Raw genomic sequence first — 26,618 nt, 5'->3', positions numbered from 1 at the left:
GTGTCTCTGTTGTGTGCGTGTGTGTGTCTGTGAGTGTGTATGTGTTTGTGTGTTTATGCCTATTGCCTATGTATGCGTGAACAGCCCTCTCTATTCATCAAGATGTCACCTGTAATGGCTGCTAAATTAACCATGTGTTTCGGGGAGCAAAGCTGGCGTGATAAATCTCTCTCTGGCAGGAGGTGTGTGTGGTCCACTCCCATCCACCTCTACTGTGACCTTTCTCAGGTGGGGGATCCTCTGCTAACTGGGGCTCCCAAACAGCACCTCCACAGAAAATATCATAAAGTGTTAATGGATGGTCAGTTGATCAGCTGCAGTAGGCATATACAGAGTCAAAAAGGAAGCAGAACTTGCAGTTTCTGTTACAGACATAAGACAACCTAATTCATAATCATACCTGACAATTGCAAATAACTAAAAATGAAGTCCTATAACCTGACCTCAGTCAACACTACGTTGTGCAGTTTTAGTTTAGTTTAATTGCCATGTTGAGAAAGAGGACAATAAATCACACAAAGCTACAAATATGTCCAAGACTTAAAGTCCCCCTGCAGTCAAAAATGCATTTTGCATATTGTTACTTCACTTGGATGTTTACTGTGCAGAATGATGTATGTCCAGAGTTTGATACTAAAAGGCTATTTTCACATCCATCTACTGAAGCGGGAATGTTTCTGTGTTTCAAAGCTGATCATGGTCCAATATGCAATATGCAAAGTGTGATGCGTACACTGAGCAGTTAAATAATTCATAGATTCTATTTTTTCAAATAGGTAAATGAGAAGATGTAATTTTAAGAATGTTTAACTAGTTAATTGAACTTTTTTGCAGAAAATCCAAATCAGACATGAAATATTATTCCAAGGAGAGTATCTTTATATGTTATTAAACTTGTCTGGGGGTAATCTTTAATGCTTTTGTTCTGTATCTCCACTCACAGCTGCATTCTGTCAAATGGCCAGCAGGGGGAGACTCTGGTTGCGAAAAGAGGTCCGGTTCCATCAAAAATAATGGTAAAATGACCCTACTTCTCACCTGATTTATTACCTTTCCTAATGAGTTTATGATATCAGTTGCTAGTTTCAAGTCTCTTCAATACGACATGATGTTCATTTAGTAAATTATGGTCCCATTTAGAAGAAAATAGAACATAAAACAGAATATGCTTCGGGGGTGGGATTATCTATGATTGAAAAATCGTTACCATGGCAACCTGTCAATCAGGCTAGAGTGACTCGTGGCCATGGCACTGTGTAAATTTAACCAACGCCCTTAAAAAAGCGTATTAGGAGTTGGCTGTTCACTTTCTCTGGTAAGTACATTTAGTTGTAAGCTTTTTGTTCTCTAGACAAAGTTATCAGCCCTGATATGACGGTTAAAGTGAATTACAGATGCACCTAGCTAAGCAAGCTAGCTAGCTCCATACACGGCCATTAGTGCCATCGTCTCGTCCAAATATGGTCACGTCCGGTGCCGCTGGTTGCAAAAAATCAACATGGCAGCGGCCTATCGGCCAAACTCGAGGCTTCAAAATGGCAGTTCACAAACCAGTGGGTTACATCATGATGACTACGTCCACTTCTTACATACAATCTATGGTGGAGACCAAAGAGGAGCCAAAAGGAGGATGAATGTTGTACTTGTCAGTTGGTCAGAAAACTCATTCTGAATGAGTAATAATGTTGCTAGCTGTGTCTGTTGGATACTTTAATTTTATAAATTGTATCAATGATATATTACAGTAGTGTGCTGCCACTGCCAGCTGTTGTGAATGCTAGCAAATGAATCACTGCTTTTAACTTTATTTTATAAGAAAGTTCTGTGCAGGAAAGTTTGAAAACATGGCTTTGCCTCTTAACTTCCACCTAATTTTCCTGCTCTTTTCAAGTCCACATCTCCACCATTGCTGTCCTGTCTTCCTCCAGGTGGTTTGCATCAGTGGCTAATAACGAGTGTTAGCCGTGTTAGCCTACTGCAATACACGTTTAACGTCAGTACTAAACCTTTACTTTCAATCTTAGATAGACAAATGATACTAATTTATCTTTGGATATGAATAATAATTCACAGGAATATGTTTCACTTCAGAAAGGCAGATATAAGAACCCTTTAATAGGAGATTGTGTTAAGTTAAAGAAACTAGTAAAAACAGCAGCTGGAGATGACATCAAGACACTGGGCCTCTATTCTGGTTTTCAAGCTGTTTTTGAAATATGAGTGATAGACATTTTTACAGAGCATCCAGTGGTGGCTGCTAAATAGCGAGGAGAAAAAAAGGATCAAAGTATTGCACTGTAATGATTTTGGGTGCTGCTTCTGAAAAAAAAAATGGCGAGCATTAAAGTCAAAGGAAAATAAAACAACAAGGCCTGTAACAGAGAGGGAAAACACAACAAAAGGAGCAGTATCCTGGGGTGCAGATTGATTCCTATCAGCTGGTACATAGACAGTGACCTGCAGGGAGAGCTTATCTTGGCTCATGCTCTATCTCCCCTACATTTTGATCCCACTGCTGTAGGGTCTGGAGTGGTTGGGAGGAACAGGGGAAGAGAAGAGTAGTTGGCTGGATGAATGGATGGATGGATGGATAGATGAATGATGAATGTTGTGTGAATAGATGCAGGGAGGAAGAGGGAGATAGATGAAAGAAGCAAGGTAAGGTTGAAAGAAAGGAAATAGGGTAAAGGAGGTAGTGGGAGTGTGTCTACAGAAAGCCTGATAGATAGGGGACAGAGTAGGGAACATCAGGAGAGAAGGACGGATTTGGGGGGGGGGAGGGGGCTCTCTCTGCAGAGTTATCAGGGCATGATCAGCAGATGGGAGGGCAGGGAGAGAAGAACGAGAGGGACAGCTGGAGAGATGGAGGAGATAAAGCAGAGATAGGAGAGAGGGGGAGAGGTACAGAACAGAAGTGTGGCGACTGGCCAGCATGTAAAAAAGAGAAGAAAAGATGAAAACGGGGGAGCAGAGATGCGGAGAAACAAAGCGAGTAGAAGAGCAGATGCTGACAGAGGAGAGGATGATAAAGTGTTCACGTAAACGGGCTAACATGTTCACTGCAGGGTGGTGGGACAGGCAGTCACGTATATGGACATGACTAGTCAAATGGGCAGAGGATGAGAGGATGGGGTAGGAGATAAAATTGGTGCTTATAAGCTTAACTAAACATGTTTTAGAAAAAACATGGGGAGATTTCATGATTACAGCTTTGACTGAAGTAGTATTAATTTTCTCCACAATATTCCCCCCTTGACAGACACATTATCATGGCAGTTTCACCTGCTTCGTTATGCAAGTTGACTGGAATTTTCCGGATTTCCCCTCGTATTAATTAGCACAAGTGAGATCAGTGCCGATTCACTGAACCTGACCTTCCCTCCCAGCTCATTACTCCTTCCCAAGTATATCCAGTTCACCGTCAATTAACTAACTTTTAATGAAGAGAAGGACTGTTGAGCAAGACCTACAACTGTTCTGGTGGTAATGTAACACACCACTACCTTTACTGCTTTTAATGACAACCTGCAAGTCTATCATCACACAAGTACAAGGTTTCAAGAAGCAGGTAATAATAGTTGTGATGGGCAGTCTTGGCACAAGCAAGAACATCCTGGAATGTTGACACAACGGAAGGCAGCGCTTCATCTGTGTGATTCTACAATGAGCAGAAAGTAAGAAGAAGAAAGTTTCTAAGAGAAAAATATGCATCCGCAGAAAGCTGATAGTTAGTAATGCAGACAGTTTGGTATATCTGTTCTGCAGCAAAGTTCAGTTTTATATCACAGGGCAGTCTCAGTCAAGATCAGCCACAACATGTGAAATATTCAACCAGCTCCCCACAGTACCAGATCTTTTCACTAGCAGCAATGAGGATGAACTGCTCAAACCGAATGCCTCAAAGACCCATTCTTGATCATTTAGGGAATTATTCTGACCTGATTCTGACAAATTCTGGGCTGAATCCATACAATGTCTGCCCGGTTAAAAATGGTAATTTATGCTTATTTTCAGGTTCATAATTTTATTAAGAGGTTGTACCAGAATAGGTTTACGTGGTTTAATTTAAAAAAAACACCTTTTTGTGATACTGCACATTGCTGCAGCACCTCTTTTCAACCTGTGTGCTGAACACTCTTAGATCTTTGTTGGGAGTTGCACATGCGCAGGACCTAGGTAGGGGCTACTAACCAGAAGCAGAGTAGGGCAGGTCCCGACAAACAAGTGAGTGTGATCCAAAATAAAGCCGCTTCAGCCGGTAACCATGACAGCTGTATATGTTAGACCTAGACTAGAACAATCTCAGTATCAATTTTATTTATATAGCACACTTCAAACAACCAAGGTTGACCAAGGTGCTTTAAAAATACAACACTAATAAAGTAATTACAAAGTAAAAGCAATAACACAGCAATAAAACACACAGTATATGATACACAATGATAATAAAATCGCCAGGGATAATAACTGACTTAAAGGGACTACAGGTTTTTCAATGAAATTAATCAAATTTTCATTGCCTTATTGTTAATGGGCTCAAAACTCACTCAGAAATGAAGCACACGCCTGTTTTCTCCGTTGCTTGCATCAGCCACTATTCTGTTTTTAATGTGGGGACTCGCGCTCGCTCCCGAGCCTCTCTCAGACTATAGCGACAACATGGCAGCTAACGACATGCAGTCCACTAACACCATGAAACACCCGGCTCACATCAAAACACAGGCTCCACATAAGGATACAAAACAACAATAAAGGTTTATGTGCTGAAGTCCATCAGACCAAACAGGTTCAGATGATGTCGAGTAAGAACAAAGTGAGCATTAGTAAAGCTGGAGAAACACAGTGAAAGTCACGTTAGCTCACCGGCTAACACCGAGCAGTTGCTTATGTTATCCGGTGCAATATTGCTTTCCACATTACTTTATAGAAGATTTTATTGGACTTTAATATTTGTAACCCACAGAAAACAATCCACAAATGTGTACTGTGATGCGCAAATATTTCACAATCTACAAATGTGTATTTTTACACAAAATACAGAGTGACTTCTACACACAAAACAGTTTTTGCACATTTGCAGATTGCTTTCTGTCAATTTGTGGGTCATGTTACATTTGTAACTTCCTTTTTACACATTTGTGGAATTTTGTCCAATGTGTACTGCGGAGATCTGTAAAAAAAATATACACAAATATCTCACTACCCAAAACATGTATTTTTACATTTGTGATGTGTAAAATCATATCCACAAAAATACAGTGCTATTTGCAAATATGTACAAGACAACAACTTCTGCTTCTGCTGGACCACTGGACTCAACTCAGTCTAAATTTTTCTGTACAAGTGTATATAGTTTAAAATTGAATACCACTGTATTTGTTTTACATTTATATTTAAATAAATATGAGCCTGAAAATTGTGTTTGTAGTAATATGTTACACCTTCTTGTCAGAGCTCTGAAAGAAAGCTTTGTAAAAGTATATGAAAAGCAGAAGCAGAGAAGTTCTGTATTCTATAAAGCCCAATCAGGAATACTGCATTTCATTTAAGTTATAACATCTTTTGACGTGAAATGATTAAAAAGATTACTTTTTATTTCTTCTTCTTCCCCACAAAAAAGGTAAAATACAATCAGTACAAACAGTGTTAATAAACCAAGTCCATATGGGCAAAAAAGGAGGAAGATGTAACTGTGTGCAACATACTGTGTACACCATATTCTCTTGCCTTGCATCAGTCTTTTTGTGGTTTACCCAAATCATGAGTGGTATAAAAATTTTTCACATGAACCTAAATGACACAACTGACACAAATTAGACCAAAGATCTCCATTTGATAAGATTTTGTCCCAGCTTATCAGATACGATTTTTGCTTTTAGATGTTTTATTACAGAAAGTGAAACCCATGACCCAGTCATACGTTCTGTCATTGTGTTACTTATGGATGGAATTATGGTGAAAACTATTTATTCTTTTAATTTAAATAGTAAATTTAATAAATGTACTATTTATTACTCTTAAGGACCCCTGGTGGTCCAGCAAATGGCTATTAATTTATTAGCTGCAATAGGGCTAGTCTGATAAAGTGAACATTGCCCCTCATCTTGTCTAGGAGGTCCCCCAGTAATGTCATTCTTGGGTTGGTTGGGAACGGCACCCCAAGATAGATCTCCGGTATTGAGGTATATATGTAAACTTTTCATGAGCCTTACAAAAATACAGTGATAAAGTAGTCAATAATAAACTATATACACTTGTACAGAAAAATCTAGACTGAGTGGTCCAGCAGAAGCAGAAGTTGTTGTCTCCTACAGATGACCCTGGGTACTGCAATGGATATTCTTACAACTCATGAGAGGCCATGTCACTACCACCACCTGCTGGTGTAGCTAATAAACTGCTCTCACATTTACAGATCTCTGTTTACAGATCTCTGTGGTACAGAGTGGACAAAATTCCACAAATTCATGGAAGTCAGAAATGTAACGTGACCTGCAAATTGACAGTTAATGATCCACAAATGTGCAACAACTGTTTTGTGTATAAAAATAGATCCACAAATGCGTCAATAACACTTTGTATGTGAAATTAAAATATGTGTGTACAGAGTAAATTGTACATATTTGCAAATTGCACTGTATTTGTGGATATGATTTTACACAACAAAAATGTAAAAATACATGTTTTTGGGAAGTGAGATATTTGTGTATATTCTTTTTACAGATCCCCGCAGTACTCATTGGACAAAATTCCACAAATGTGTAAAAAGGAAGTTACAAATGTAACATGACCCACAAATTGACAGAAAGCAATCTGCAAATGTGCAAAAACTGTTTTGTGTGTAGAAGTCACTCTGTATTTTTGTGGATATGATTTTACACATCACAAATGTAAAAATACATATTTGTAGATAGTGAAATATTTGCACATCATAGTACACATTTGTGGATTATTTTCTGTGGGTTACAAATATTAAAGTCCAATAAAATCTTTCATATTACTTCACCAACTAACGCCACCCATTATCATTATCATCCAATACATTTAGCTGTGCTGACATTGCTGAGACTCCGGTGAAAGATACACAGACAGTAAAGATAGTTACTGAAAGCAGCAGGCGAGCTAACAATGTAGCACGTCGGCTAAATGCAGTAAATGTACCGTGATCATGTAACGAGCATGGATTAGTTCAACCTGCAGCTGATAAAACTATTACTGTAACGTTGGAGTAGGGGTTTACCTGAGTTTCCAGCATGTTGTGTGAAGCCGTCTCCCTGCCTGTCTATAGCCGCTGTCAGTCTGCCTTTGTCCGGGAGGATTGTGCCGATATGCGTCTGGCTGCGCTTAATGAAGTAACGTTACAGAGCCGGTGCTGATCTGCCTCTGAGACAGAAACGTTGAAGTAACAGAGCCTGAACATGTCTGAGTGAAATGCCACAGCCTGCATGCTGGTGTTCCTGCGTTTATTGCATGATTGTTCCTGCGTTTATTGCATGATTTCTGTATGAAAGTGGTTGTGTTTTGGATTATACTTGCTCATGAGTTCAAGCGAGCATGCGTACGAGCACACACCAGGTAGCAGTCTTAAAACTGCCGCTAGTGGCCGCTGGAAACTCCATAATGCCCCTTTAACTCGAAGGAAATGACAATGAAAAGAAATGTGTTTTCACAATGATTTTAAGCTTCTGATAGGGACGGGTGGTTTGGTAGCAGTTAGGCTATCTTACCTGTACAAGTAGGGTTGGTGTTGTAGCAGCAGTGGTGGTAGTAGTAACAGTAACAGCCTTGCAACTTTGAGTTTTGAAAGTCAGGCCCTGAAATTCCCTTCCCCTGTTTATATCACAACAACATTTAGTTCTTTTACTGCTTGGTTTCTATCTGTTTTGCCAAAACTGAATAGACAAAGTTATGCAAAGGCATTATTCAAAATATTTTTACAATTTATCTAGAATCAAAGTTTTTTATGGCAATTTGCATACAGCTCAGCTCTCCCACTGGACATCACTATTGAAGCTCATAAAAATGCACCTACAAGATTGTTTCTTGAATCGATGTTATCAAGATGGCGTTTATGAGAATGCATAGTAAGATATTGAAGGAATTATGCTGTTAAGCTTGACAACGTCATTATAGATGTTTTGACTTAGGTTCTTAGCTGAGTTAATAGCAAGAGTGGGTAAAAACATGCGATTGATCTATCATACTTGAGCTCAACTGCTTCTACTGTCATCAGTAGAAACAGTGTAAGTACTGTTGGAGATCATTTTGATTGCTTGGATGGTTTTCTTGGCTGGTATTTTCTTCAAAATCCATTACCCATTTGGTGGAGGCAGACAAGTAGAACAAGGACAGGAGGAAGGCTTGAGTGAGTCAGGCACCCAAGGCTTTTGCCATAACTAGTTAAAACAGGCTACGTTGTTTGTGACAAGACACATAATCTGAGAAAAAAGTTAACACATTTCATTTAATAGACACTTATCTTGAGAGCCAATATGAATGCAATCATTTTTAGCCTGTCAGCCCCAGTGGGAAACCCATGCTTCTAACTGAATTACACAAAACAAAAACCAACGTATTTTGAACTACAAGTCGACCCCCTGCTTTGAGAGGGGCCTCTTAAGGGTTTGTTGATTTGTTGTTGCTTTTCTTCCCGGACCAAAGAAAACTTAACTATTGGAGGGGCACATGCCTTTCACCCAAGACAACTAATTGCAAAGTTCATTAGAGGTCTGTGAGTAATGTGAAGACATTATTTATTTATTTATTTTTTTAACATAGGCTTTTGTTTGTTTTTGTTTAAACAGTATTAGATGAATGACTGGAGAGAAAACAATGTGCACATGTGATGCAGCTTGTGAGGATGATTAAATCTTTTCTGGCTTTTCACAACCTCATTGCATAGTATGAAACCCAATTTGAGAGAGCCTAATTTTTAAGAGATTGAAGAATAATGTTTATATCGGAGGCAATTTATACCACTGGCGAAATAGTAAACAATGCATAAATGATCTAAGTTATCCCCATACAGAGCAGATGGCAGTCAAGAGGCTGTTTCTGAGTTATATCAGGATACTCATCAATTTAGGTAAATGTTTAACAGACTGCCATATGTCTGTGCTCATTCAGTCGCTAGGTTAAATGCTAAGATTTGGGCTATGATAGTGTGGCCGGGTTCAGTTCTACACCTGTTACACAGGTCGACATTTGTTCTCTGTGCCCTTATGAGGGAGAGATAGAGTACATGTTGTGCTCTGTTTGAAGGGCAAAAATCATCAGCATGCACAGCATAAGAAATGTGTGCCGGGATTTTGTTTTCTGCCTTCATTACACCCCTAACCTTGACCTTAACTCTTCATATTTCTTTCAACAGTTTCCAAACTTTTGAAGCTTTGACCTTTGTAAATATTCATAAATAAAATAAAATATTTGAACGGCATAGAGAGTTGTGGGGGAGTTTGGGTAGAAGTAAGTTTGGGGGCAGTGTGCTACGAGGCAAGGTTGTGCTGCGCTTGTTGTTAAACTTCGAGCCTCGACCAAAGTGTGTGTCTGTGTGAACACTGTTTGCCTTGAGTTTCTGCGCTGCTGTATTATCTCTGCATGTTGGATGGGAGAGGTCACAGCTGTAGGCTAAGCTCTGCTATTCCATGTGAAGAGGCTGCTTGTTGTGGACCCCAGCTTGCTCCTCTAATGAACCCTTTCACCTGCTACAGCCTTCCCTCTGTTTTCAGGAGCTGACGGCCAAACTAGGCCAGAACAGCATGGTGTGGTATAAAACTGCACTGAGTGAGTAATCAGCCACAGAGGCGGCAGCAGCAGCACTGTTTTTCTGTGATGTATTTTTGTTACATGTTATGACCCTCTCAACAGAGATATGCTATATTCTTTTCCACTGTAACTGTCCTCACTAGAAAAACAACTGAATTGCTTGTTCAAACGCTTGAAATGACCTGTGTTTATGTTTTCCTCACAAGCGGCCTCTTGCGGTTTTTCGAATGATTGTCCTCTCCCAGTAGCAAAGGCAGAAGTAGCGTGGTATTGTTTTAAAACTACAAACCTTTCTCAGGAGGAGGTCAGGGGGCTTTTTGGGCGTTCAAAGTGTGCAACTTCCACACTAGAGTCTGTGTTCACATCTTGTTTCCTACTTAAAGTCAACAATGGTTTCTTTTAATCATGAAGAAGGTGTTTCCTTAACCTTAACAAAGTTGTTTTACTTCCCCAAACTTGTGTTAGAAGATACTTTTTTATTATTGTCAACAAATGAAAAACAACCGTCTTAGTCCGTCATTCCCACTGAAAACTAGTACGTCACAAACGTATTTATTTTGAAAGTCTAAATCATTTGCTAAAACATCTGGGCAATGTAGTTGTTAGTATGTTACTCAAATAGGAGTAAACTGTGCATTTGTTGGGAAATATTTATTGGCACAAATCTGGTGTTCTTTTGCATATTAATGGCAGCAGGATCATGAATGTGATTGCCCATGTTTATTGAAATGAGGGAACATGTCACGCAGTGCAAACAGTGTGGCTCATTTGTGTTTTTGGTCATTTTTGGACAACAATGGAGCTCTATGGCACAGAAGAATTAGTGACAGTACATCAGTCTTTGGATAAACAGACAGTACTGGTTAGTAAGATCAACTCAGCAACGGTTGTTGTTTTTTAATCAAATTTATTTATGGGTAATTCAATGTAGACTTTTTAAATCTGAATTACCTTGCAACCAAAATGCGACAAACAACACATTATCCCTCTAAAATCATCACATGTGGATGCTTGGTCAAGACCTCTTGGCATCACCTTTTAATGCACTGGGTACCCCTTTAGCATCACTTCTGGACACACAGGGCTCCACAGTCAGGTTAAAATCAATAAATATACAACGCCCGGTCAGGTTGGCAATAATAAATATGCAACGTCTGGTTAGACTTTAAAAATCAAACTTGGTTAACGTGAAACGCTTGCAGGTTACGCAGGTTATGCAGGTTACATAGCTTAACTTAATTTAAAAAGAAGTCCGAGTTGACACTTGGTTTCACATGGGAAACTAACACCCGTTCATGGTAAAAATCCAGTGTTTGACCCATCCTCCCCAACCACGTCCCCACAAGTACTTTGTCGCTCTTTATATTATGTTAAATTGACCTGACACATACGGCTTATAGCGTTGAGAAATGGCACTTAAATGACACCCAGTGTGTTAAAAACTTCATATGTGACAACTTGAGAGTGAGAACAGGTTGGGCAAAATGTAATACATACCTGATTTTGACTTTCTCACTCTGTTAGACCTGACCTTTTACAACAGAGAAATGATTTGGTCTCTCATCAAACTGTTAAATGCTCATGGTGAGTTAGCTGATGATCAGTCTTCTATATAAAAACTGATGAGAGACAATGGTGATGTTATTTTAACTACTGATCACTACTACTGGTTGGATGACTGGATGTACTCCAGGTTTTGTCACTTTTGTACACTGTTGTTTGAAAGCTTATGCAGTGTTTTTTTTTACATGTTTTAAATGTTTCGTGTGCTCATTCTGTTTTGCAAGGAAGTTTCAGGAGTCTGCTTATTGATTTTTATACTGTAAAGAAATATATGGAAATCAGTGGTTTACTGGAACAAAATACATCCACAAACTGTATAATGTGCATTTGTAAAATGTCAACAAATATGTCAAATACAATCTTTACATGTATTGTTTGTGAAGGCACAGAAAACAAGGTATTTTAACGTGGGTTTGAGGACTTGAGGACAGGATGCAGTTGGCCTTACTCTGGATCAGTCCGTAGTCTCCGTGGCTTTCTTCTCAGCCCTTTGGAAGCATCACCAATATTTGCCACTGTCTAAAAATGAATGTTGAACTAAGTTAGATTTCCCCATCAGCCGGCTGCATCTGACAAATCAATGGGACTCAATAGGTGTCAAACCCCAAAACCCAATTCAACTTCTCAACCACCAAGGTTGTCTACTACATATCAGTAAGTGTTTGTAGCTCTACATCAACTTTAATGAAGTCTATCCCTTTCTTTCCTCACACCTTTTAATCTTGTATTGACGTTTCTTGCCGGCCTTGTGATAACAGCTTATAAGTCACCTTTATGGGAGCAGCAAATAAAGTGGTAACTACAGCTGTTGAAAGGCCATCACAGGCAACAGAGCTAGTAAAAATAAGAAATATGTAATAGGATTCTCTTTATTCCTGATAGAGGAGAACTACTTTACAGACAACTATTGAGAGAAAATTGAGGGGAGATTGGAATCGTTTTTGATGTCTTTCTTTCCCATCTTTGATGGGGGAGGTTTTTTTTTTTTTACTCGGCTCATTGTGAGTACATACAGTCTGGCTGTTTTTTGATGGTTGGCAAGCAGGAGCTGGGCTGGAATTGCAGGTGCAGCACAATACAGAACATCTGCATCCATGTCTCAGTGGGAAAAAAACAGGCATTAAAACTGAAAAGCCAAAGCAAAATGGAACGGCATCTGTCCTCTGTGTTTAATGCGCGCCGACCCCTCCATTGTGATGTAGATAAGCGTCACCCCTGCAGCACCTCAGGTGATTAACTGCACAGTGTTTGTGAAAGATTGTATAAACAAACAGGTGTCCTCAGCTCCCTCTGCAGCTCATTATAACTCTGCTCATTTTGTTTTGGTTTATTTCATTGCATCTTTATCAATTGTACAGTGACTATTTTGAAGGAGCAGCACGTCTGCTTTGTGACTATGTATGTGTGTGTGTATTGTGTGTATTGTGTGTGTGTGTGTGTGTGTCTGTGTGTCTGTGTGTCTGTGTGTGTGCGTGCACCTGCGTGTTAGATTCCAAGCGCGCATGCGGTCTGCACAGAGAGTTCCCGGCTTATTGGGGGCTCTTTTCCTAGTCTTTAATGGGGTATGGAGAGAACAGCTCTACATCTCCTCTCTGTAAAATGTGACTCAGGCAGACAGACCATGTTAACTAATGGCAGGTGAGAGATTGAAATGCTTCATGAAAAGGACAAAAGCACTACACTCCGCTGTGCTAATGTCAGCTTTTAACATATACCACACAAAAGATGGCTGGCAAGAGAAATGATACGGAAGACAAGAACACAATGACGTCTAATGTGTCTCATAACAGAACTCAGGCAGAACAGAGTAGGGGAGAGCGGGGTGATTTGAGCCTGGAAGGAAGTTGAGCCACCCTTTGTTTCTTGGCAGCGATAGACAAAATTGGTCATGTGACCACACATTTTTGAAGAGTCTTCCATTTTACTCACCTTGTGATGAAGACAGGCTCATGGAATAAGTGATAAGCACATTTAAAGCCCCCTTCCAGTGTATTTTGACATTTCTATGATATTTAATATTTTCATTTTAGGCATTTCCTTACAATGTTGATTACCCACATAGTTCGCCAAAGATTTTTTGACAAATAGCTTAATTTTGTGCTCAAAGTTGAAAAAAAAAACGGGGTGGTGACATATAGTAATTCCATAAGTCATACGTCATTCTCCAAGCTTGCGCAGGCGCACTGTCATACCTCTTAAAAAAAACTGTTACGCTATCATACCTCGTTAAGTTAGAGCATCAAACCAATAAACATCGTTGTGAGCTAGCTAACCAATTTATCATGTAATTTACTTAGAACTTACAGTAGGTATGTCTCTCTGTGTCTCCCTGTGGTAAAGTAAGCGCACCATAAAACGTAGTGGGAGTTATCGTGTGCCGTGCGTGACAGGACCATCAACTGTATGACAGCTGATACTCGCACATTAGTTTCTATCATGGGTAAGTAATAGCTACTCCTGCCAGACAGTAAAGTGTACTAAACTTTACAGTGTAGTGATGTTAACACAGCATATCGTTAGTGAACACTGCAGCCGATCAGTTTTTGGTTGTCATGGTAATGTATTACGTCCAACTATTAACCACACCCCCATTCTCTGTTTGAGAAAGAACCTTAACCCAATGTCCCCGATGCCATGTGGCTCAACTTGTTGAGCAAGCAGACAAGTTGAGCAAAGAGTCCACTTTTTTTTGGAAAGCCATATTTTGCAAACAGTTTATTATAGATCCAAATTGATCATTTCCAAGGATGCACCACATCCTAAAATATATGTACATATTTTAGTTGGAGACATTACTGTCATGTCCTCACTTTAAAGACACCTCAAGTAAAAACTGGCTCAACTCATTCCGCTCTCCCCTTTTGTTAAGTAACCAAGGAAGGGTGTTACTGGAGCTGCGGCACATGCATCTGTGTGTGCGTGTTTGTGTGTGGTGTATGTGCACATGCTCGCCTCTGAGCTTTGGTGCAAGTTGTAGAGTGGGTGGCTTTGCAGCAGGCTGCAAAACCTCTGCATCAGCATCTTCTCTCTAGCGACCAATTAGCTTACGACCCCCCCCCCCAAAAAAAAGAAAATTCAAAATAACTTTTCTCCATTTGCATCTTTTTCATTTGCTTATCTCTCATTCAACCGGCAGCACTTTCTCTGCCTCCTAGGCTTTCTTCGGCTCCAGTGATGTCACACCTGCAAGATAATTGGATAAACTCAATTCAAAGCAAGAGCCCATGGATACCAAGACAGTGAGCCACCATTTAACTACTGCAGAAATGGGGCATTGCTGACTACATTCAGGACAGAAAAAAGTGAATGCTAACCTGAGACCACTTGTGAATTGGGGAACAAAAGCATCATCCCTGCTTAATGATCCAGTTTATCATGACATTAATGTGTGGTTGTTTAGCCTTTAAAAGCTCCACAGGAGACACACACATTGTTTTCTTCCACTTGTTTCATGTAACCAACATATATCAAAGCTGAGTTGTTTTGTCAACCAGAAATTCAGGCATTTGGTGCATCTTTGTATTGCCTATGCACATGTAACAGTGTGCATAAGATTCTACAGTCTGCACACACAGGAGCAATTTTCCAACCCACCAATCCCAACCGTTAAGACTCTGCCATCCCTGTGGATCAATTCTCTCTGAATCTAGATGAATTATTAATGCCCACATTCTGTTTTTTACTGATGGGGAAATCATTTGAGATGGATTTTTTTGGAGCTCCCAATGAATTCATCAGTTGTTTAAGGTGTCGATATTATATACAGATATTGCTCCGGTAGAGAGAAGCGCTGATCAGGTATCCTGACGAAGTGACATTGTTGCTCTGACCTTGAGCCAGAGACTTAACCCAGCATGCATCAATACATATTCATTGAAGCCATTCACCCACATACCACCAGGTAGCCATGTTTACACAGCACATAGAATTGCAGTGCGTTACGTAACAGCAGCATACATTAGTGGCCGTAGACATTTGTATCTTAAATGGCTGTTGTGAGCAAAATCAGAGCTGCAGGAGGGTTATATGGCTTCCACTCCAAGTTTCATTATGACTTAATTAAACTTTAAATTTAATTCTGCATCTCTAGAGGATAAATGAAAGAGGATTCCCTCGCAAAGTCCCCCATAATTCAGCAGAAAAGTGACTTAAGAGACAAATGATATTGTAAGCTTAATGTCAAGGGTAGTGCCAATGCTTCTCTGAGGCGGTGATTGACGGCTCTGTTTGTGCAAGACCTCAGCCAGAACGGGATGAATAGAGCACATTTAGTGTTGCCAGCTGAGATCAATAGGCTACAGTCTCAGGTAAGCACTGTGGCTTCACCCTTTGGGCATTTCCTGAAACGATGATAAATGCGGGGTGTTGGTTGCTTTGAAATGTGTTATTTTTCATTTGTCACATTATATCATGTCATATCAGTGATTATACAGGAAAAGAAATGAGGAACGGAGGCTACTGTGAGACATTATTCCATTATCTCATAGAATAATGTTTTGCACAGCCTCAACGGACCTTGATAACGGCGAAGCAATATCAACACCAGGATATTAGAAATCCATGTTAAAAGTTTTTGCACTTCAGTTCTTCTGGTGAAATATCAAAGTAAACCAGCTATGCTCAGTCGGTGTCAGCAGTAAATTCACGATTGTCCCACTAGGTTTTTTGTGTTTTGTGCAGACTTAATAAGATGCTATAGTGAGACATGCACTGCATGTGGAAAGGAGAAAGGAAACTGAAGGAAAATCTCATCGCAACATGACTGCCTGCCTGTTGGAGCAGTAAACCAACCACACTGGCTCCCGGGGGACCTATCAGCATCTTCGGCGGGCAAAAAATGGCTTTACTGCCCGGTCCCGTATAGCGACCACAGAGGGAGAGGGGCTCTGGGAATGACCTGTAAACCAAACACATCACCACATTCAATCTGTTGCCTTATTAATCTAATCAACGGCTCATTCAATACTCCTCAGAGACAGCCATCACGACACGGCAGGGAAACCAAAACAGACAATGACAGTCTGGTCCATTTAAAAGAGTTTTGAGGATGAAGACCTTTTCCAATTAGAGTGAAAAACAGGGTTGTGAGGGATTTAAAAAGTCAGCTTCGCTTCCGTGAAAACATGTTTTATGAGATTAAATACTGAAGGTACTGGTTGTTTGCCAATTTCCTTCACCTCATATTTAAATCAAAAGAAACAATGCAACAGACCTTGAACAATTTCTCTCAGCTTGGTTTTCATGCCGCACTAAAGAACAAATATGAGAAATATGCATTTGCACTTTAATAATAATAATAATAAACTTTGATTAAAATATTAAAATATAATTGTTACTTGATTAATTTGATCAATTTGATGGTTTATTATTGACTCGCAGGAAGAGAACAACTAAACACTGTATAAGCGCCCATTTACCCAAACTTTGTGGTTTGTTGTTGTGCTGACACACACACACACACACACACACACACACAAACATATTCAACTACCCACACATGAAAAAGTAATAATAGCAATAGAACAATATGTAGAAGAAGAAAGAAAGAGAGAAAAAGATAAATAAATAAATTAACTAAGAGACAGAAACAGTGGCAGGTTTCGCTAAAACAAAGTGGTGTAACAAATTTTCAAACAATTTCAAACATAGCATAGTTTCCCTAATCTAGTGGGACTGAGAGGGAGGAGCAGCGTCTCCCCATTTAAATAGCTCATCCAATCAGTAAGGAGGTTTAGGTTATTATGCTTGGTTTTGCTTTTCATTTATTCATTCAATCTTTGTTACTGATCTGTTACATTATTTAGGATGTCAGCTAATTTGGATTTGGAAATCTGTGTGGATTGTTTTAACGGTTCTGTTAATTAATAAATTTAGTCTATAAAATGAATATAAAATAAATATTAAATGTAATTTGTACGGATGTTAAGAAAAGAGGGTTGAAATGCACACATAACAAATTATTAGAGAAACCCCCACATAACCTTATATATTTCTGTATTAAACTCCCCACTCTAAAAGGATGCTTGATTCCAGTTCTGTTTTACTTTATCTGTTCCATGTCCCATGCATTCATAAAACTAGAACTGGACCTAGATTTTAGTTTCTTAGAATTGTCCCCCAAAATACTCTCATCTTTTTTCTATACACTCCCCATGCCCTTAGACACTTTTGACAGCTGCATAAATGGAAAAGACCTTTTTTTCCTATTTTCAAAATGTGAGTTGCAGTTTTTTTCTGATTCATTTTTTGTTTAATTACTTTACTATGGTTAAATTACATTTGATTGGAGTATCATGCTTAAGAGAACATTATTTCTTCCATTTATCATTCCCAAGGTATAAGATAAGACAAAGCTGAAAATTACCATCTTAGTTGTTTAATTCCTACATTGAGAAAATGGCTACTATACTTTATAGTAAAAGACAATTGAACAAGATTTCACTGGAGCCATGTTTCATTTGCAGAAAAAAAAAATCACTGTATTGCCCTACGTACAATTTTAGTCAGGGGTGGACAGGCACAATAATTCAGTAATGGGCATACAGAACTAGGTATAGATTTGTCCATTATGTTCATTTGGGAAGAAAGTGATCCACAAAATTCAAACATTTTGGACTGACCATTAAAGTAGCCTAATTGAACACTGAGTAAACACCCGAGAAATAGCCTACATCAATCATGGCACAAACAAATGTGCAAGGATAGACACACAAAAAAACAATTAGCCTACACTTTTAAAAAGAGAATGAGATATCTAGAGTTTGTTCAAATGTTCATTATTGTGATCTTTATATTCAAGCATTAATCATTCATAAAATCAAAAAATCACTGTTAAAAAGGTTTTTAAAACATGTTTTGCTCTTATTGTGCCAGATTTGGAACGAACCATCAGGAAAGGATAGAACAAAGAAGTAGTTGGCTGCAATTGGACAACGAAGTAAAGGAGCCTGAAATCCAATGTTTTTCTTTCAAAATTGGGTCCAAAGCTGAAAGAAGTGACTAATGACAGGGTAGCCTTTTGTTATTTCCGAGGCAAATGTAGTAACAATCTTATAATGGCAGGTAATGAGACTGGGCTACATGCTCAAGCCCCTATATGAGACCCAGGCCGGACATGAAGGTTTGAGGTGTTAATGCATCCTGTACGGTAAACAAAGGATGTTTTCTGCTCAATAGTAAAATTGGAAGTTTTGTTTTTTGAAGGAGAGTTTCCTGCAAATGAGGATTTGCAATTCCAAATACATAATGACAGTTTTATTTGTTTATATTGAACAGAATACAGCATTATAACTTACAAAACTATGCAGTTGCATCACAATTTAAAACGAGGACACTAACTTTCTGTCACCTCACTCTAGTGTTCAGTAAATCCTTAAATTCACCAGCTGCTCTCACTGTTTTATCCCACAACTAAATAATGGCTCTGGCTTGGGCTGTATTTACAGGATAATGAATGGGTGCAGCTCTCGCTTTCGCATGCTCACACACAAAAACAGCCAACAGTCACATCCAGGCCACGCTCATACCAATATGGCACACACCCACTTGTAATCATAGATACACACCTGTGAAAGTAGCGATCAGAGTTTGTCTGTTTGTGCTCACAGGTTCACGTTTGTCTCATTTAGTCCCTATTGTTTATAGTGCGAGAAACTGTATGTAAACACATTTGAGAGTGGAACATACAGTTGGACAAGTTATGAGCTGTTCTGTGTCTGAAATTAAATTAAAACATGACAACAAATTTAAGGTTAGTTTGTTGTGGTGAGACAGTTAGTCCACTGGGATTTGTTTGCTTTAACTCCATGACTGTGTTTAGTTTTACCTAATTAAGTTGTTTGTTTAGGGAACAGTGTTCAAATTATTTTGCACAAAAATTAGTTTTTATGACCACTGAGGATAAATGTAAAAAGGTAATTGATTTGAAATCGGTTACACGGTAAAAATAAAAAACATGAGGGCAGTGCTTTGTAATTTAGATTACTGTGAACCTGGCTGCATTATAAAATTGATTTTAATCAACTAACTGGAAATGCAGTTCATGTCAAAGATTTCTTTTAAAGGAGAAACTGATTAGAAGAATCAATTTTACTCAAATAAAATCTACCTCAGTCCAAATACTCAGGTGATTTTTCATGGTAAGTTAACAAATGGTATTAAAGAATCGCACAAGCACATCAATGACTTACAGAGCAGAGTGGCTGTAACAACAGTACAGCAACTGAAAAAGAAGACGGATGGAAAATTGGGGAAAGAAGAAAACTAATTTTGAGAATGGCATACTGTATAAATATACAGACTGTATAAAACTACCATACAGATGAGATAAGATTAAGAATTCAGGAACACCTGTTGGCAAGCGAGAAACTACACTAACTATATTGGTTATTGACAGAGACGCCTGCATTCGGTACATACAGTACAGCAGCACAGAATATGAGTAGGATGTGTAACTGCTGTATACATTGCAAAGACACAGCTGTGCAGTCCGATCGAATTCACTTGCTGCCTATATTTCAAATTGATTGATTCATTAAAAGAATACGTCTGGTGTAGCCAAAGTCTGATATTGCTTATTCCTGTGCCAAAACCTATTAAAAACACACCAATGAACCATACTGTAGCAGTGTGAGACACATTGCTTACTTGGATTCACTAAGATGAACAAGGGCACTGTAGTTTATTTTGAGTGAATCCACATACACTGTCCTGGGGCTGAAGATATCCACTGTGGGTTTGTGTATTAATGCACAGCAGAAAATAGTTCCCAAGAATTTCTTTCTGCCGTTAAAATAATGTGTGCAAAAAATGACAGAGCCCAGCTGTTTTGGGAAATTATTGGGGCTTTTTTTAAATGAAACTAAGCATTTGTGATTTCTGGATTTACCTTTTCAATGGGAACAAAAAGATTTACTGACATTTTATGAAAGATATATAATAACACATTCCACATTCTTTGCTTTCTATCATAGTCCTTTTGTACTTTGTATGGGTCCTGCACATTTCTGAAGACAGACACGAACACAGGGTCACCAGTGTCACGCAGGGTCACAGCTCTGTCCAACAGGCCAATAATGCATGTGACAAATGTCAGAATATCTGGTGTTACTGTGAACCTGTATAGATTTATTGATCCCTCTCCTTTTTGTTTCTGTTTGGTTCACCTAAGCTCTAACCCAAGTTTTATGCCCACTGTGAGTCATAAATATTTCCTCGAGTCAGCAGCATCACCATTTTCTTTTTACACCATCTCTCACCTCTTCCTTTTGTGTGACCGGCATCTTCCTTCGACAAGATTTGTTTTGTCCCCCTGTTTCGGCCCAGGCTAATCTCCCACATCGGCACAGCTTTGGCCTGCTCTTTCACCCTCCCACTCTTGGAAAGACTGTTTGTAGTAAAGATTGTAATCTAACTGCTAATCTTTATGGCTTTCTCCAGGGCAGAGCACAGAGCCTAGCTGAATGATTTGCCAGAGACGTAGAAACCCTCTGGAGTCTAAGAAGTTCTTTGCGAGCTAAGTTTGAAGGGAGAAGTTTTCACACATATTCAGATGCGCCAGCTGTCACTACCGGAGTTGTCAAATAGGGAGCCAAAAGGTGTGTCAGGTTGTATTTGTTTAATGATGATGCTCATTACTTATAACTTCTCACACTGGTCTGCTTTCCATACCATATATTGAGCCAATTATTCAAAAAAAGCACAGGGAGATCTGAATCTTCTGCATCCCATACTCTTCCTCTCCTGGCTAGCAAAGCAACCTATATCTGTCATAATGAGAAGCAAGCAGTACTTTACCACCAAGCTGCCTCTCATCACTAACATAACACACAAAGAGATTTACTAATGCAGGCTGTTAACACAGCCAGTTTTATACACGGCCTGGTTTTATACAGCAGTACAGCAAGCAGTCCCCGGACAGCATGCATTATACACATCTAATTAAGTCTTCACATGTCTATAATAAACCACATTATGCCTTTGGGGCTAGAGGGCAGGTCAGGAGCTGGCGTTGAGTTTGTGTGAGACAGCCAGTTGTCAATGCAATTGTGTGTAAGTGTGTGTGCACGTGCACATGTCTGTGGAATTACGTCTATGATAGCTATTTAACTTTCACTAATTAACCCAGAATAAATCAGGGCAGCACAGTAAATATTTGTCGCTGGGGAGGGAGTAAGGGGGACGGAGACACAATCTGTACTGCCATGATGCCCCTGTATGACGTGGAAGGACTGAGTGTGTGGAGGGGGATTGTGGGTGTGAGTGAAAGATGCACAGAGAAGGGGACAGATTGAGGCTTGGAGACACAGAGAGGGAGATGGAGAGAGAGCAAGGCTGAGGAGGGCAGCCAGCCAGCTGTTGGTATAGTTTGATTGGCCTGTTGAGAGCTGCCTCTGTCTTTTCATGGCACCAGTAAAGTGCAGTACTCCCAGTGGCAGGTGGCGGCTGCCCATCGCCCACCTCCCCCGGGATGGCAGAGGCAAAGATCATCAGTTGCTCTGCTCTTTTTTATTAAACACCTTCATGGTCTGCAGCGCCATAGCTACCAACAAGAAAACAGAAAGGCATTTCACACAGAATACCTAATCAGCACATAAAAGTATGGAGAACAATTTTTAATGGTACAACTCTTGTGTACTTGCGTCTGCTTTCTCTGACATCAAAGGCTTGGAAGACTTGACGCTACAAATCAGAGCCGCTCCAAACATCCCACACAGATTTACACAGGTCGCTTCAAACGGGGCATAAAAGTACGGCGTACTTGCCTGTCCTTCATGCAGCTGAGTTTGGCAGTTGGACGGATAAGGGTACAGTAAACCAAGGAAAAAGAATAGGCCTGTAAGTGCTTTGAGTGCTTTTCCCCAAGCAGCTTGACAGCCAGGTCTCGGTGACCGTGTTTGTGACAATCAGGCTACCTCACATCATCAGTTGGTTTAGTTGTTGCCATGGCAACATATGGTACTGTAACTCCTGCTCCATCTGGGTTGATGGTCCTGATGTTTGCAAAAACGGCTAGCCACACAAGGCAAAGCAAACTCCATTTTCTCTCTGTCTCTGTTTTTCTCTATCTCTGTGTCTCTTTTTTTGCACTCTGTTCTCTCTCCAGAGGGGTGTAATTCAATTCTCTGAATACACTTCAGGGAGGAGGAGTGTGAAGACTCATTTAAGCCTCCATAACACTTGTGAGTTTTTGTACCAAATGTTACTTATTTTCATTGGCTTTGAGTCCTGGAAGTCTCGCATTTGTTTTTCTGCCTTTGCCCAGTAATTCAAATATTCGGAAGATTATTTTTCTTGGAATCAGAGAGGGGATTCAAGCAAAGAAAAGTACAAACTCAATTCTGTTTTTGAAATTAGCCAAAAGAAATATAATTTATTGCTGGAACAAATTTGTCAAAACTTGTCCCAAAGGGAATTCTTTTATCGATAATTTAACAATAATTAACAATAGCCTTTTAAGTATTTGGATAGGGTTAGGTTATATACAAATGTGTGCAGTTCTAAAAATTTAGACTTAAGAATATTTGTAGTAGAAAAAAACTGAATAATAAATGAATTATAGTTGCCGTATCAAGCTGTGTGACTATTATCCAGCGAAAATTAGTGTGTAGTTCATTCCTTAAATGATTCTCTTTGTTATTCAAATTCATTCCATTGTACAACCTCAGCACCATGAAGGCAGAGCAAAGAATCAAAAGTTGTTCAGTGAATTACTCAAAGGTGAGACAGAGTGATGGTACAAAAGCTTTGAAAGGCATATTGTAACACTGCTGCTCCTCAGAAAGGTTATCTCCCTCGCCTGTCCTTGGATGATTCAAGCAAGTCAGCGGACATTTTGCAGAGCAAAGTCCATTTCTGTAGATATACGTTTATATATAGCAAGTAGGCGAGCTCTTATCAAATAGTTATCCATATGTAATTAGGATTATAGTCACATTCAAATGGAGTGCTTACTTGGCTCTGTGTTGCGAGCTGTGGCAGTGAGAGCTTTCTGCTTGTGGATATGAGCTGGCAAGAAGGGCAGGATGTGGGTTGGCAAGAAGGGCACTGTGTCACTCCCAACCTCTCTGAGGGGCTTTCTGTGAGGGGAGCAATGACATGCGTCATGCTCCGCCAAGTCCTGCTCCAGCAGTGTAATAATACCCAATTATAACCTGGGCTAATTGCAATGGTGCTTTGTTTTTCTTTCTGTTATTTCAGAAAGCTGACAGCAACAACTCATGGAAGGATCGATGGCGGATTACGAGGCTCATGGAGCTGCATAGAGAGGAGGGCTCAGACTGAGGCTGCAGCTCTCATTAAAACCCGTCCTGATCTCAGCCAAGCCCTGGGAAAGGACGGGTGAGAAAGGCAAGAAAAACCAGAGGAGGGAACGGGAAAGCTAGAGAGAAAAAAACAGAGAAAAGTTTACTGTCCCCTTTGGACATGGCCTCTGCTGGACTCTTATAAATGGGTATTGTTCCCCATGAAGCACACAGCGACTGTTTACAGTTTCCCATAAAGGAGGGCTTTATTCCTGCTCAGGGATGCATTGTGACAAGATAATTTGAATAGCCGAGGTCTTACCACAAAGCTATAAACATTTACGGGCAGTTGACATGGAGAATAAAGAATGAGCCGTGTAACCTCTGCAGGATGCTGCCTGACTCCTGATGACACAACCAACACTCAGCCGACTTCTCCGAGCCCGACTATCATCATCAACATGCCGAGAGACGGGGCGAGAAAGAGGGAGGGCGGAGACAGACAGGGAGAGAATGCAAACAAGTTAATAAACAGAAGCAAAAGAAAGACAGATAGAGGGAGTGATAGCTAAAGAGAGGCGATGCAGGTCTTTGATGTCCCCTTTGATTCGTTCCATAATGAAATGGCGGTGTCTTGTTTTTATGTTTTATCACAGGAGTCGACCGCCAGAGCAGACCCGCGGGAGCAGCCAGACATGAGGTTGAATTCGATTAGACAGTAATCGGAGATGGACAGCCAGTGGTGCAGTCAGTGTTAGCAAGCCGAAGGGACTCCATAAGCAAACTATCACCATGACTTTTCTATTTCATGCCATTCACCGAGGCGGCCGTATAGCATGCTTGCAATCCACGCTGCATGTTCCAAAGCCAAGCTGCGTTTCAGGGTTTGTTTTTAATTCTCACAAACGCCCTCTGGAGTGCAAGCAGTAATAATATCAGGTGATAAGAGGGGACTCATTAATGAATTACCTACCAGCCTGATCTCAGTGCCGCATGTGCCGTCTCCCTGGGCAAAGCAGCAAAGCTGATGTCTAGGGGAATTGTTCACATTGTATAGCATTTTCTGAGAGGCTTCCACATCTACGCACAATCTCCTTCCTCTCCGTGTATCTCTTTCTTTCTCTCCCTGCTACTGAGCTGTTGTTTTCCTCCTGCCTTGCTTGGCATTCTGTTCATTCTCCAAGATGTTTCCAGCGTAACCAGTGATTAACAATTATGCCAGTGCATCTAATTAATGCTGGCTAATTATGAGGTTGAGATGCTGACAGGGAACGGGAGGGAGGGCGGTGTAGGACGGGAAGATTGCAGCATCAGAAATAATCAGGAGAAGAAGAGGTTGTAGAAAGAAAAAAGACAGAGAGAGCGAGACGATTGGAAGTGAGTGTCATAATTGGCATGCTCAGTTTTTGTCTCAGGACCCAGAGCTTATTACTTAGAAATATGGATAACGTGTGCATAAAATTATAGATGGTACACTCACTCATCTAATTTGTAGGCCATGTGGATCACATTTAGAAAAAAAGAAAAGAAAAACAGGATGTGTTTTTTTCCCTTCTGTACTGGATGGGAATAATGTTTAAACCACACAAGGTCCCTGGAGTTGCAGGGAAACTCAAGCCATAATTATGTCCATAAAATGCCCACAGATTTTTAATGTTAAACTAATTTGCTGTTCATTTGTCCCCAACTGGTAAACTGAAATAGTGAACACAAACAGGACAGTGCAGGACGCACACACCAAGACCTTTAATATATATAAAATTGCATGAACTAACAATAGCTCTCTCTTCATTTACTCAGGTTTTTTTCCCCCTTTACAATCCTCCGAAGAAGCGCACAACAGATCCCAACCCACTTCCCCATCGCAAGCAATACTTCATCAGGAAAATAGCCAAGAAAAACGACCTCTCTCCACGGCTCATAATTAGGCTGCATGGAGCATTCATTAGCATAGTCAGTGTCTGCAGCCCTACGGTATGTTGGAGCTTTATGTTCAGTGACGTTTTTATTCCTACAACCATTCTGTAAGGGCTCCATAATAATGTCCAAGGAAGAAAACACATCATATATTAAAGGAACATGATTTTTGCTTCCTATTCAAATGAGCACATCTAAAGAGAGCGAAGGCAGAGGAACAAAAGGGTTTGGGGAATTACCCAGAGAATAGTAATTATATTCAGAGGAGCCTGTGATTTAGTGCATGCTTGTTGTTTTCGTCTTCCCATGCAGAGCAGAGGTAGGAGGCTGTGCAGCTCAGAGCGGTGACACTGGCCCTCCCCGGTCTTCCGAAATGCATTAAACTCAGTGATTGACAATGATTGAAACCACACGGAGCCTGAGGCAAATTACCAGAGCTGAGTTTCAGATCTGCAGGTCTGCTGTCTCTCCGCTCTTTACAATTCGTATGAAGCTTTTTGAAAAGGATATTTGTTTGTCATACAAATATAGTGCACGGTACAAGAGTGACAAGAGAGGTTGGTACAGAGGAGTGCTTTTACACCCTGTAAGGCAGAATAGCACCCAATGATTTCTGAGAGGCTGAGCTAACATGGTGGCCTCAAAACACACTCAGAACAGCAGCCGGAGAAGCCAGGGCCAATAAGCTCGACTCCAGTGATGTTTGTCAATATAATGTTGAACACCAGTGGGTTATGTTTAGCAGTGTCAAAGCAGCTATTTGTGTTTGAGATGCTGTATTCAATAGCGCTTCCACCAGGCAGACCTGAGCCTGAGTGGATTCCCATGTATCTTCCAAGTCCTTACCCTTTTAGTGTCAAGGAAGGAAGCATTATGTTCGATGGCAAACTTAAATAGTAAATCAATAACGCTATATTTTCATTCCAGAAGATGCATCTTAGTCAATATTCTACATCATTCATTCTAACTTCTATGTTTTACCAGTGTCATTAGCCCTGCATCCATTTCTAACCTTGTAACATCAAATAATGCTTTACAAAGTGATACACAGCTTCCATCAAAGCAAAAGCAAACTTTTTTAGTGCATTTCAAGATCACGTCTGAAAATAAAAATTCAAGGCTTGTACACCA

At 40.0% G+C, this 26,618-nt stretch overlaps 1 long non-coding RNA gene across 3 annotated transcripts; it reads left to right on the top strand.

Annotated features, from left to right (window-relative positions):
* Positions 1 to 1,255: 1,255 nt before the first annotated feature.
* LOC123957952 lies at positions 1,256 to 26,618 on the top strand. Of its 3 annotated transcripts, XR_006821940.1 has the most exons (4): positions 1,256 to 1,315; positions 20,767 to 20,924; positions 23,527 to 23,667; positions 24,227 to 26,618. It is a non-coding gene; the product is annotated as an uncharacterized LOC123957952 (long non-coding RNA). The 3 variants fall into 3 exon arrangements; XR_006821941.1 differs by lacking the exon at positions 20,767 to 20,924; XR_006821942.1 differs by lacking the exons at positions 1,256 to 1,315; positions 20,767 to 20,924 and adding an exon at positions 9,738 to 9,783.

This window comes from Micropterus dolomieu, linkage group LG19 (genome assembly GCF_021292245.1).
Source record: "Micropterus dolomieu isolate WLL.071019.BEF.003 ecotype Adirondacks linkage group LG19, ASM2129224v1, whole genome shotgun sequence".
Classification (NCBI taxonomy): Eukaryota; Metazoa; Chordata; class Actinopteri; order Centrarchiformes; family Centrarchidae; genus Micropterus; species Micropterus dolomieu.
Note: the sequence above shows the minus strand (reverse complement) of the source record. Positions and strands in the feature narration are given on the sequence as shown.